Consider the following 11,955-nt stretch of genomic DNA (forward strand, 5'->3'; position numbering starts at 1 on the left):
GTCTGGCTTGTTCACCACTGTCCTTCCAGAACAGAGTGCACACTCGAACATTCATGGCACAAGAAATGTCTAATTCCTTCAAGTCTGAGTGGTCACAAAAGCCTCACCTGGGCTCTCCACCAATTTTGTGAGCTGAATAGCAATTATAATGTTGACATTTAAGGTATCTGGAGAGAAGACCAGAGTCTCCTGAGATCACACCTTCCTTCTTGGGGGCTAAGATTTGGACAAGAGATACACGGAACCGGGTTGGGTGTTGGGGGGAGGGGTGTGTAGTGTCAAACACACCTCTGCTCCCTGGAATTTCTTCCCCAAATACATGCACTACGAGTCACAGCACACCGTGGCTGCCTCTCAGAGGAGCTGTTTTTGTCTTTCCTTACCCCTTGGGGAAGTGTCTGCTTTGTGTTGACAGCACCTTCCAGTCTAAAGATGGATGATCAAGGTTCCACCTTGATGGATAGCTGCCCCTAACAAATTGGCACATGATCTGCAGAGAGATCATCTTCAGGAGATGCGACAAATAGTGACAGATGAGCAAGGTGGGCTTCACTTCTGCTTCCAGAGACACCAGCTCTGATGAAATTTTCGTGACAGATGAAAAACAGTGCACCACAGGAGATCTCAAGGAAAGAAAACCCCCAGTTCAAAGAGCAAAATTAATAGCGCTATGCATTTGGATGACTTTGCACCTTGCCCAGATTGGTTCCACTCCATGTGTATAATGACCAGTGAGATGGATAGGATAGGTAGTATTAGTCCCATTTCCCCCCATGGGTAAACTAAGGCTAGAAGTCACGCGGTGCACCAGGGCAGAGCCTGGGTTCCAGCCTGGCATCTGTTTTCCCCTCCAGCGCTCCTTACACCCACTCCTGGGACCTGGGGTGGGGAAAACGCAGCTCTGTATTTTGCTAGAAAGCAGCGCGAATAAAAGCTGACTGGTAAGATAGGTTTGTTTGTACACATTCTTTATTCTCCGGGCTGATTTATGGGAGGAACACGTCACATGGGAAAGCATCGGGCTGGAGCTGAAAATTAAAAAGAAATGTGCTCTTTGTCATTTCAGGTACACCGCCTGCCACCGTCCCCAGCAAGCCCGAGGTGACCTGTGTGGGGAGCAGGCGGTACCTGCCACTTGCCTCCGGTTCGGCAAGCATGGAGGCTTTATTCATCCCTCAAGGGGCCTTGCTAAAGCTGTTCACCCCCTCCATGACTGCAGGGCCCCGTGCATTGCTTTAGGGGACAAAGCTGGGGTCCTTGTAGCAGCCTCAGGCTAATTAAGCCTGAAACAAATTCTCAGGCTGCCAGAGCACCGATTACACTTGAAGTGCTGCGGGCCCGGACCCGCAGCGGAAAGCCTGCTGGACGTGCCCCAGTAATTGGGCTGGCTCACTGGTTCTGTGTCCCCGGCTCCCCTAATGACCAGCAGTGCTGGCTGTTTGTTTAGGAGCATTTAAAATGTGAAAGCACGAGAAAACGCAGTCAGTGAGCCCGCAGGCCAGGCTCCCCTGGAGGCCATTTGCTGGACACACACTCTGGATTTTTCCACTGGATTTTTCTACGAGGGGCACAAGTATGACAGCAGAGATGTAAAGGTCAGAGAAGCCAGCGTTATTAAAGCTAGTTCCGAAATGTCCCCAGATGTGAAGAGTGGTCTCAGATCAGGTGGGAGGAAAAAAAAAAAAAATCATGGATTTTTCATCAAGAAAACACAAGCTCAGCAGGGAAGAGGAAACAATTATTCATAAACCCCACAGGTTGCAAATACATGACCTCTCATCCCATTGGAGAGAGATTCCAAATGGCTAATAGCTTCAGGGTGATTAACTTGGGTTAGATTAACTTTGTGTTATAAATGGATGAAATCCACACAGTTTAGAGGTTACAGAATTGTTCTCTCCCACCAATATATTTTCATAAGCAGCAGGAATAAGAAAATGAGACTTAAGAAGACACTTCATTTTTTGGATTCCACTGACGTTTCCTGAGTGCCTACTATGTGTCGATGAGGAATACGGGCACCTTTGGGAAGAGGCACGGACTGGAGTGTTACGGGCTCAAACCAGAGACCTGCCCTGACCAAACATCTGGAGGCAGAGGGACCCTAATGGTCATCATTTTCACCAATTCATCTCAACCAAAGGACACACATCAAAAGACACAGGGTACCTGGGTGGCTCAGTCGGTTAAGCGTTTGCCTTCGGCTCAGGTCATGATCCCAGGGTCCTGGGATTGAGCCCCACAGCAGGCTTCCTGCTCAGCAAGGAGTTTGCTTCTCCCGCTGTCTCTCCCGGTCATTCCCCCTTCTGCACTCTCACTCTCTGTCAAATAAATAAATAAAATCTTCAGAATACACAGGCTACTCCTCCTTCTGAGCCTCTCAAGTCTGAGGTAGGGACCAGGCCGGTAAAGCATTAAAAGCCTCCCAAGTGAATCTGCCAGACAATAATCTTGTCTAATTCTCCCATCATCCGGATGTGTACACTGAAGCCCAGACTCGGGAGGGACATGACTAAGGAAGGAGGCGGGTGTGTAGATTTCAAGGCTCCCTCTCCCCACCAACACTCTTTCCAGCCTATGAACACTCAACAACATAAGGCAGACTCATAGGCAGGGAGAATTCCAACTGGGCAGACTGGGGAAAGCTTCTTGGCAGAGGTCAGATCTGAGCTTAGCCTTGACACATGGGCAGTGGTATTAACAAGGCTCTTATTACCAGGAGCACCTGCCCGTCCAGCCCTTGGCCCTACTGCATTCCTGCCAACGCCTCTGCTGATGGGCGGCTCTCCTCCCTCCTGCTCTGGCGAGAGAGGGTGTATTGTTTTAATATAGCAGCAACTTCTAGAAGAGAAAGAACAACCACTTAATTGGAAAATGGGCAAAATACATTACCAGACAGTTCTAGAAAAAGAAATACAAATGAGCTTTATGCCAATGAAAAGACACTCAACCTCAGGCATGAAAGAGAGAGAAATTAAAATCATGCTAGAGATACCATGGATTCCCTGGGAGACCAGTGAAAACACAAAACCTTGAGAAGAGTGGGAAACCTGTAGCCAAATGGGCATTTTTTAGTGGGAGTGCAAAATGATACCATCCCTGTGTAGACCAATCTGGTAACATCTACCAAAATTGCAAATGTATGATTCAACAGTCCCACTTCTGGGTTGGTATCCTTCCTTTACTCTCACACATACCCAAATTCGCATAGATACAGTCAAGCCGAGTCAAGGAAGCTTGTTTGTAGTCTTGAAAGGCTGGAAATGGCTGAAGAGTACATCAGTAGGGAATAACTAAGCAAAGGTCCATTCACACAGTGGTTCCACCACACACTAGCATAAAATCAAGAACTTGCACTGACACGGAGACATCTCCAGGATACGTTTTAAGAAGAAAAAGCAAACCCTACATTGTATGCAACAGTGTATAAGGTATGCTACATTTTGAGTAAAAAAAAGAACATATTTGCATTTGATCAGATGTGGATGAAGAAAGAATGCATGAATTCTCAACTAATTAATAAAAGTGCATGTGGATGTGGCAGGTGAGATGTGATAGACGAGAATGGGTGTGAGCAAAATTTGTCTCTGTGTCCTTGGTTGAATGTTTTTGATTTAAAAAAAAAAAAAGACTTTTGTTAAGTTCACAGGGAATTGAGAGGAAGGTATCGAGATTTTCCATTTAGGAGACCCTTGGCCTCCCCACCAACATCCCCAACCAGCGTGGAACGTGTTACAGTCCATGAACCTACACAGACACATCACCATCACTCAGAGACCATCGTTTAACTCAGGGTTCATCCTACAGGTGTTTGGGTCTGGACCAATGTTATAATATGTGTCCACCATCAGAGTATCAATCAGAGTAGTTTCAATGCCCCAAAAGCCTTCTGTGCTCTGCGCATTCATCCCTCTCCACTCCAACCCCAGCAACCATTGATCCTTTTACAGTCTAAAGGCTACAGTGCAGCCTTTTCCAGAATGTCTCACAGTTGCAATCACATACTATTTAGCTTTTTCAGGTTGACTTTTTTCAGCTAATAGTATGCATTTAAGACCCATTCATGTCTTTTCATGGCTTGAGAGCTCATTTCTTTTTAGTGCCGACGAATAATCTATTGTCTGGATGGACCACAGTGTCTTTGTCCATTCACCCACTAACAGACACCGTTATTGCTTCTAAGTTTTGGCAATTATGAATAAAGCTGCTGTAGATGTGTGTGTGCAGGTTTTTGTGTGGACTTAAGTTTTCCTTTTGATTTTTAAATGATGTGAATATATTACTTTATCGAAAAGATGGAATTTCATTTTAAAAAGTTCTTTTTCATGTTCAGTATAAACAGACACCTGTGCCCTGTCAATTCCATACCAGCCCCAACTCTGGGTCCAACCACTGTGTAAAACTGACCTTTGAAACCTTGGGGACAGAGGTTGGGACAGTCATTTCAGTCCTTTTTGGAAGTCTTCAACCTCCCCAACTCCAGGAAAGAGGGCCCTCTCTTTGCCCACTGTGTGTGTGCAGGGAAACATCAAGGTTCACGTCCACTCACCTTTATAGTTCTGAGCCTGCTTTAGGACTGATACTTCGTAATAGTCATTAAAGAGCCATCTTGAGAGCCAACATTTGGGGAACACTCATGGCATCCCCTCTTATTATCTTTGCTGCTGTCCTGTGATGTAAACATTACGGGCAACCCCCATGGTAGATGAGCCAATGGAGCCTTGAGAGATTAATAATTTGTCCAAGGATACAGAGCCGGCTCAGCCCGGAGCTGGGGTCCTTGGTTGCTGTCCCTGTGCTCACCCAGTAACTTATGACCCGCTTGCCTGGCAATGAGGAGTAGTGAGAAGACGTAGTAGCAGGCAGCACAGGCAGGGGGCTGTCATTTACCTGTCTCTGCAGAAACCAGCAACATGCGTTTTTCATGTATTCGTTGGGACAGACCTGAACAGTAGGCACTGTCTCCTTTGTACAAAGGGGGAAACTGAGGCTCAGAGAGGTTAAGAAACATCCCTATGGTCACAGGCTAGTGAGAGCGGAAATGGAATTTCAGCTGGGGGATGACTCCAGCGCTGCCGGGCTCCTAACCCGGTCTGACCCAGTACGTCCCATTCCAGGGTTTCCGATACCTATTTCTTACTCCAGCTCGCCATTACGACAATGGGATTCGGGGCCATTCTGGAAGTGGCATCCACAGTCCCCGTCTGTGCCCCAGACCCCGCACCTAGTGAGTCCTCAGGCACCGGTGGGCATTCCAGCATCCTTACCCCCTGCTTGCTGCCTTTTTATTGTCCCTTTTCCCCCTACTTCACTGACGGTGAGGGAGAGAAAGAGGACACCGCCTCCGGCGACCTGCCGTGGCTGGGGCGGGGGAAGGGCTGGGGGCAGGGGGTACCGCTCCTCTGTGAACTTCATCTCCCCTGAATGTGGTGGCAGCAGTGGGGGTGCCCCCTTGCCCAGGGAACCCTGGGACAGAACTGGGGGCTCTAGACACTGCAGATGGCCTGTGCCTCCACAGCTGCTGAATGCAACACACAGTGCCCTCATTTGTCCTATAAACTACACTTGACGTTCAAATGCCTTGTAAGGAGAATGCCTGGGCCCCCGGCAGCGATTGTGCAGGTTGTGGGGGGGTGGCGCTTTTCTTCTTTCTCTTCCCATTTACCGCAGATGTTCTAAATCCCTCTGGACACACAAAGACTGAAAACCAGAAGGGGGATAATGCACATCTTCCCCCAGGTCAGGGGCTGTCAAACCTGGAGACACAGAGCAGGCTCCAGGCTCCGGAGAGCAGAAAGAACCTGGGGACAGAGTCCGCTTTAAGAAACCAAACTCAAGATAAAGCCTGAGTCGAGCAAAAACTGCATTTGTTAGGAGAATTCGCAGGGAAAGGAAAAAAAAAAAGTCTTTACAGGAATAAACATGATTTTTTATTAAAACTCAAAAACTTGCCAAGTGTGGGGAGCTCGCTGTCTGATTATTGTCCATGGGGAATTTGAAAATCTAGGGGAAAATAATGCACCGAAGAAAAAGTGCTGGGTCAGGGAAACGCAGTGCAGAAGCAGCAGAGGCCTGTGAGGCCGTTCATTACCGATGCAGGAGATGGAAGATGTCAGGGCTCAGAATATCATCGGTGAAGCTCTAGGGGAAAACTTCAGAGGGAAGGAAAGCAAGGGATCCCTTCCTCAGCAAGTGCCTCTCGCCTCCGTCTGCAGGGCTCCGTCTGTGGCTCAGCAGCCAGCTGGGCAAGAGCTCCTTCCCCCCAGGGCTGCACGAGGGGAGAACAGCCCACACTGCCCATCGTGATGAGCTCTCTAGTCCTCCATGTCCAGGACCTCACTGGCCCCGGGTGCCCTCGTAGCTGAGATCATACTCCATCCTGGCCCCTCGGTGATCCTGAGCAAGCCCCTGTTTCCTGGTCTGTAAGGCCGCTTCACAAGAAGTCTTTGCTAGACAGATAAGAAGAGCAAATGTGAAGACCCCTGACCTAACACCTGCACATGCCAAGAACTCGGTGTCCGTCAAATCATTCTTTTGTTCGCTCATTCATTCATTCATTCATTGCCAGTAACTTAACTGTCTTTATTTCTCCTCCAGAAATAAACTTTGATGGAGTATACCCTACATGGAGAGTTGCCAGATAAGTTAATGAAATAGCAAATTAACCAAGTAGAAATGAAACAAGCCGTATACAAAACTCTTTCCGCCAAAAACACGATGAAAAAGTCTTAGGCAATGGGTGAAGTTGTTTCAAGCTTTGTGATTCTGTCCAGTTCTTTTGCAATTTCAACCTGTGTGTCTGGAATAACCATCCAGGGCTGCCCAAGGAAGCCCAGAGCCTGTGAGTTGCCCTATGATTGTGTTGGGGGCACTGGGAGGATTTGCTGTATCATCCCCTGCAGGACAGGAGAGAGCTCACACCCACGAAAGCCTTGTTGTTCACAGACAGCCTACATCTGCTTGCCACTCAGATCTCTTCGAGCTGAGTTATCTCCTGGGACAAACCTCAGGGGGAGTGTGGACTCTCCCTCTCTCCCGGCTGCACCTGCTTAACTCATTTGCTGGGTTTTGAACAGAGAGGGTGAAACAGATCATATTACAAAAGGATCAGAGCCCTGTTAAGTAGCATCTTCAAATCTTTGTTTGCAGATCATTAGATACTTAGTCTGGGGTGAAATGGAGGTATTTTTTTAACAACTGCTGATGAAGCCACAGTCAGACTTTTTTTTTAAGAAAATAAACCTTGATATCGCAGTGACAAAACAAAATCCCTCACAAAGGGAGACAGACACCGAAAGTTGTATTCTGTTGTTTGTTTCTATTGTTTGCTTTAGAGCGGACACCTCTAGGGCTCCGGGGTCCCCCAGCAGGTATCCTGGGGCTCGGGCTCTGGGGAGACCAGGGCCAAATCCCCACTTCATCCAGATGTGGGGCACCCGCTTTTTTGCTACTACAGGTCCAAATTCTGAAACCTGACTTCCAGAAGGGCCTTTGGAAAGCCCTGGAGCTGACGTGCGCTCGGAGCCGCTTCAGCCCAAGGGTTTCCAAATCTCTCTTCCCAGGGGGAAGGCACAGCTGGAGGAGATTCCCAAATTGGCAGCATTTGGGACAGTATGATATTTAGTCTAACTGCCCTCCCTACTTATGAGGCAGTTTCTAGAAGTAGAGAAGATTCTGGCTGTCTCAGAAAGAGTCTTTTCCTGTAGGTTCTTCTCCCCACTGGCTCCGTGCTCTTTCACAACAAACAAGATCTTGAGAAGAACTGCAAAGCTTTCCCTGCCACCCCCCAAGCTGGCCCCAATCCCCTGACCCTCTCCCTGTCGGGGACAGAAGTGGCTCAGATGGGGCCAGGGAGCAGGGGACCAGAAGGCGGGTAGTCTGGAGAGGAGGATGTTGGGGTCCTCCTTCCCCTGCAGAGACCAGGGAACAGTCCAGATCTCCAGACCCCACTGCCTGGCAACTCCCTGAGCTGTAGATTCTGCCTGACCAGAAGGAAGTGGGCCAAGGGCTCACACAAACCTGGAAAAGAACAGGAAGCCCACCCATGGAGGCTGCGTACTTGGAGCTCCCTACGGCAAGGGGTCCTGGTTTGGCAGAGAGGCGAAGGCAGGCAGGGTGGGACAGCTTTAGAGTGGACGAGGCGGAAGGCTTCCCGTGGGCCCCGCCCGGAGGCTGCTGGCTCTGAGGAGCTGCAGGCAGCTAACCAGAAGCGGGGCATCTCATGTGATTGGTTAGGGGAGCATATCTGGCTTTCTCAGGGGGTCCTGAGTTAGAAGGGGGGCAGCACTAGAGGGAACTGTACTCACCGATCAGGTCTGGACCACTGGGGCCAGGCTGTGGCCAAGGGGGTGTGGGTTGGGGCTCTCCGTCGTCTCCGTCTGGCCGCTGTTTGCAGATTCCGTCTCACAAACCAACACGCCCCTTGTGCATTGTTGGTGGGCATCTAAAATGGTCTGACCCCTCTGGAGAAGGCTTTGCCAGATTCTTACGAAGTTAAACATGCATACACCATGTGACTCAGCAACCCGGCTCCTAGGTTTTAGCCCCCAAATGAGAACTTACGTGTATACAAAAACTTGATCACAAGTGAATAGAGCAGCTGTAATCAATCACATTCACCCCAAACTAAAAACCACCCAAATGGTCTCAAGCAGGAATGGATAAACGAACCGTGGTCTATGCACACAATAGAATGTTAGGCCGAGATCAAAGGGATGGAGCTATGATATTCAACACCATGAACGGATCCCACATACATCACTCTAAGCGAAAGAAGCCACATGCTAGTGATTCCATTTATGTGACAGTCTGGAAAAGGCCAATCTATGAGGACAGAAAACAGATCGGTGGGTGCTAGGGAAGATGTGGGGAAGGCTTGACTCCAAGGGGGCGTGAGCGAATTCGGGGACATGACGGAGACACTCTGCATCTTGCCTGTGACCATAGGATTGCCTGCTTTTGCCAATACTCAGAGAACTTTAGGTTAAAAGGAGTGGGTCTCACTGCACATAGATTACATCAGAAAAATAGAAAAAACCATAATGGGAAGTTATCATTGCTATGAAGGAAAACAAATCAGGATAAGGGGAGAGAAAGAGGGAGATGTGGGGGTGCGCTTTAGGGGGCGGTCAGGGAAGGTGGGGTGGGGTGACATTGAGCAGAGACCAGATGCGGGGGCCAGGTACATCTATGAAGCAGATGGTTCCAGGCTGAGGGACACTCGGGAGAGGCCGGAGGCCCCAGCAGCGGGAGGGTTTCAGGAACAGTTGGCTGGAGAGTAGAGCAGTGGTAGGGAGGGACATCAGAGCTGCTAATTTGTCTAGGGAGGATCAGATGGCTTTGGGCCAGAGTGACATGATGTCCCTTAGACATGCAAAGGTCCAGCCCCGCCCCGGGGCATGGTGTGGAGCCATGGTGTCCAGCCCCCAGGAGAGCAGCAGGGCCAGCGGGGTTCTGGCCGGTGGCGGCGGAGGGTCTGGGGATGGCCAGAGTGGGGGCATCTGTGGTAACAGAGACAGGGTTTGCTGCTTCGTTCTCTGTGGGTCGTGAGAAATTGTGAGACAAGGACTTGGGTTGAGGTCATCAATACCCCAGGGCACAGGGAGGTGGAGAGGCCTGGTGAGCCTATGGGCCTCAAGGACCAGCCTGTGGACCCCAGGCTCTGGCTTCTCCAGGCTCAGGCCTTTTAGAGGCATGAAAGAAGCTTCCACTCACTGTCTCCGGACCCTACCTGCACCCGCCGCCTACCACTCTCTTCCAGGGGCGCCCAGCCCTGGGCCCGCAGACTCTCTGCCGGCTCTGTGTCTCCCTGTGCTCACTGCTGCTCTTGTCCCCTCGGGGCCCTGCTCTGGCCTCTGTTCCTCTTCCTCTATCCTGCATTTTTGTTGCAAACATTCCTTCCATTTCCAATGTCAGTTTCTCCTTAGCGCACTCCGAAAGCTACCTTCCACGTCTTGTTCCATTCACGCGGACTGGACGTGGGCTTCCTTCCCCTGTAGGAAGCCCCTCGGCAGCCCAAGTTCAAGAGTTTGGAGATCCAGCCTTCCCCATCCTCATGCTCTCTCTGTGCCTCAGGGGAAACCCACTTACCTCCTCTTTCACTGAAAGGCTCCAGGGAGAGTTTAAGCTCCTGGGTACCTCTGGGGGACAGTCTGTCCCCTCCTGTCATTGTCCCACCACTGCCTGGGCTCAGGCTCACATCCCAGACCCCAGTGCTGGGCTCCTGATCTGATGGGTCTTCCATTCTGTCCTTTCCCGACCCTCCTCCACACTCTCAGGATAACCTTGGCCACACTTTCAGCTACAGTCGGAGCCTTCCTGATGGACCTTGCGGGCCCCGGCACTTGCAAGAGGAAGGTTTGTTCTTTATTAAGAAGCTTGTCACAGTCCTTCTTTCTGTCCCCAGAATGACCATGATATTTATCATCCAAACCGGGATATTTCTGAGCAGAGGAGCTGCTACTAGAAGCCAGGCTTGGACAACACCCAACACTGGGACTCACAGGCATCTGATTCTGGCCTCACCGGCTCTCCCATCCACCCACACCTCAGTCATGCCCCGCAGGGTGGGGGGCACTGGCCTCAGACCAGCCAAACCCCAGACCAGTCTTGTGCCTGTGGGCCTTGCTGTTCCTTTGGTTTGAAAGGACTTTCTCCCTCCCCAGGTAAACTTCACCCTGTTTCTTCTTCAGACCCGAGTGTTTGCTCATGTATCTGGAGAATTTGGCTGGAAAGCTACGGGATGCCCTCCAGAACCCATCCTCTTCCCTCTGACTCTGCATTGATGCGAGGTCGGGCTCTGGACTCCCGCAGTTCCTAAAGATTCGATGCCTCAGTTTTCACATCTATGATATGGGTTTAACACTGCCTTCCGCCCCCAGGCTGTTGAAGGCACCCCATGACGTAATGCACGTAAACCCGTGTCTGGTGAGCAGAAGAACTCACGTGTTGGCCCTGATTACTTCCTCACAGCGCTTTATCACACTGTACGGCAGACATTACATCCTAAAACGCTTAAAGCCTCTACAACTCCTGCTACAGTCCTGACCCTTTAGCGGGTGCCCAGCAGTCATCTGAACAATGGATGATACTAGAGGAAGGGGACAATGACAGCAGGCTTCCTGGCTGGCTGGTTTGGAGGCACTCAAGGGTCCAGTAGTATAATTGGCTGCACTTTCTCACAGGGGGGTCAGTGGGTGGGAGCCAGAATCCCAGGAAGGTCCGGAAGAACTGGTGGCTTATCAGAAGAAGACATTTGTAGGGAAACCCCTCAGGCTCTTCTTCAGTTGCATTGGGAGTGCTGTGAGCCTCATGTCCTTGGTCTTCAATAATTCAATATTTCCCCCATCTTTTGGTGCATCATCCGTGTTTAAATCCTACCAAATGCCACACTTCATTGCTTCTCAGCAGCCTTTCCCAGTAAACTTGTTCTTGGCAGAAACCATGTGCTTTCCCAGGAGGTGCCCAGCACCTCCCCCCCAACTGTGTTCTAACAGGTGACAAGGGGCTCAGTAGATGAGGGCAGTCCAGAGGCCTTTCCTGACCCATCCTGTGTCACGTGGACTGTAGGACCCCCTAATCCAAGGGGGTTGAGAAAGGGAGAGCAGGCAGGACTCTTAAAAGAAGCAAAAGCTGTTTGCCATTTTGCTAAAGCTGGAACAAGAGGACTTCTTCTGTGGAGGATAAAAGCCTAAAAATCAATGACAGTGTTGTCTGAAGACTCAAGTTTCATCTTATCTCAAGAAACAACAACAACAAAAAACCCACATAGGAATCAGTTAGTCCAGTCTTCCTCTATCAGATTTAGCTCAACGGTGTCGCTCGCATTGGCAGTCAAGCAGTATAGGCTATTTATTTGAAGGATGCTTGATGATCCATTTGCTTATTGATTGAGTTAAGCAGGTGTGTGTAACCGTGTTTCATTGGAAGAAAAAGAGGGTTCTATTATGTGAAAGA

The 11,955-nt window shown here is 49.9% G+C and overlaps 1 long non-coding RNA gene across 1 annotated transcript; it reads right to left on the reverse strand.

Annotated features, from left to right (window-relative positions):
* Positions 1-951: 951 nt before the first annotated feature.
* Positions 952-8,549, reverse strand: LOC123388716. The gene is made up of 3 exons (XR_006603235.1): positions 8,307-8,549; positions 2,170-2,321; positions 952-1,028 (listed from the first exon to the last, which is right to left on the reverse strand). It is a non-coding gene; the product is annotated as an uncharacterized LOC123388716 (long non-coding RNA).
* Between the last annotated feature and the right edge of the window lie 3,406 nt (positions 8,550-11,955).

Source organism: Mustela putorius, unplaced genomic scaffold (genome assembly GCF_011764305.1).
Source record: "Mustela putorius furo isolate JIRA1106 unplaced genomic scaffold, ASM1176430v1.1 tig00003909_pilon_pilon_pilon, whole genome shotgun sequence".
Lineage (NCBI taxonomy): Eukaryota > Metazoa > Chordata > Mammalia > Carnivora > Mustelidae > Mustela > Mustela putorius.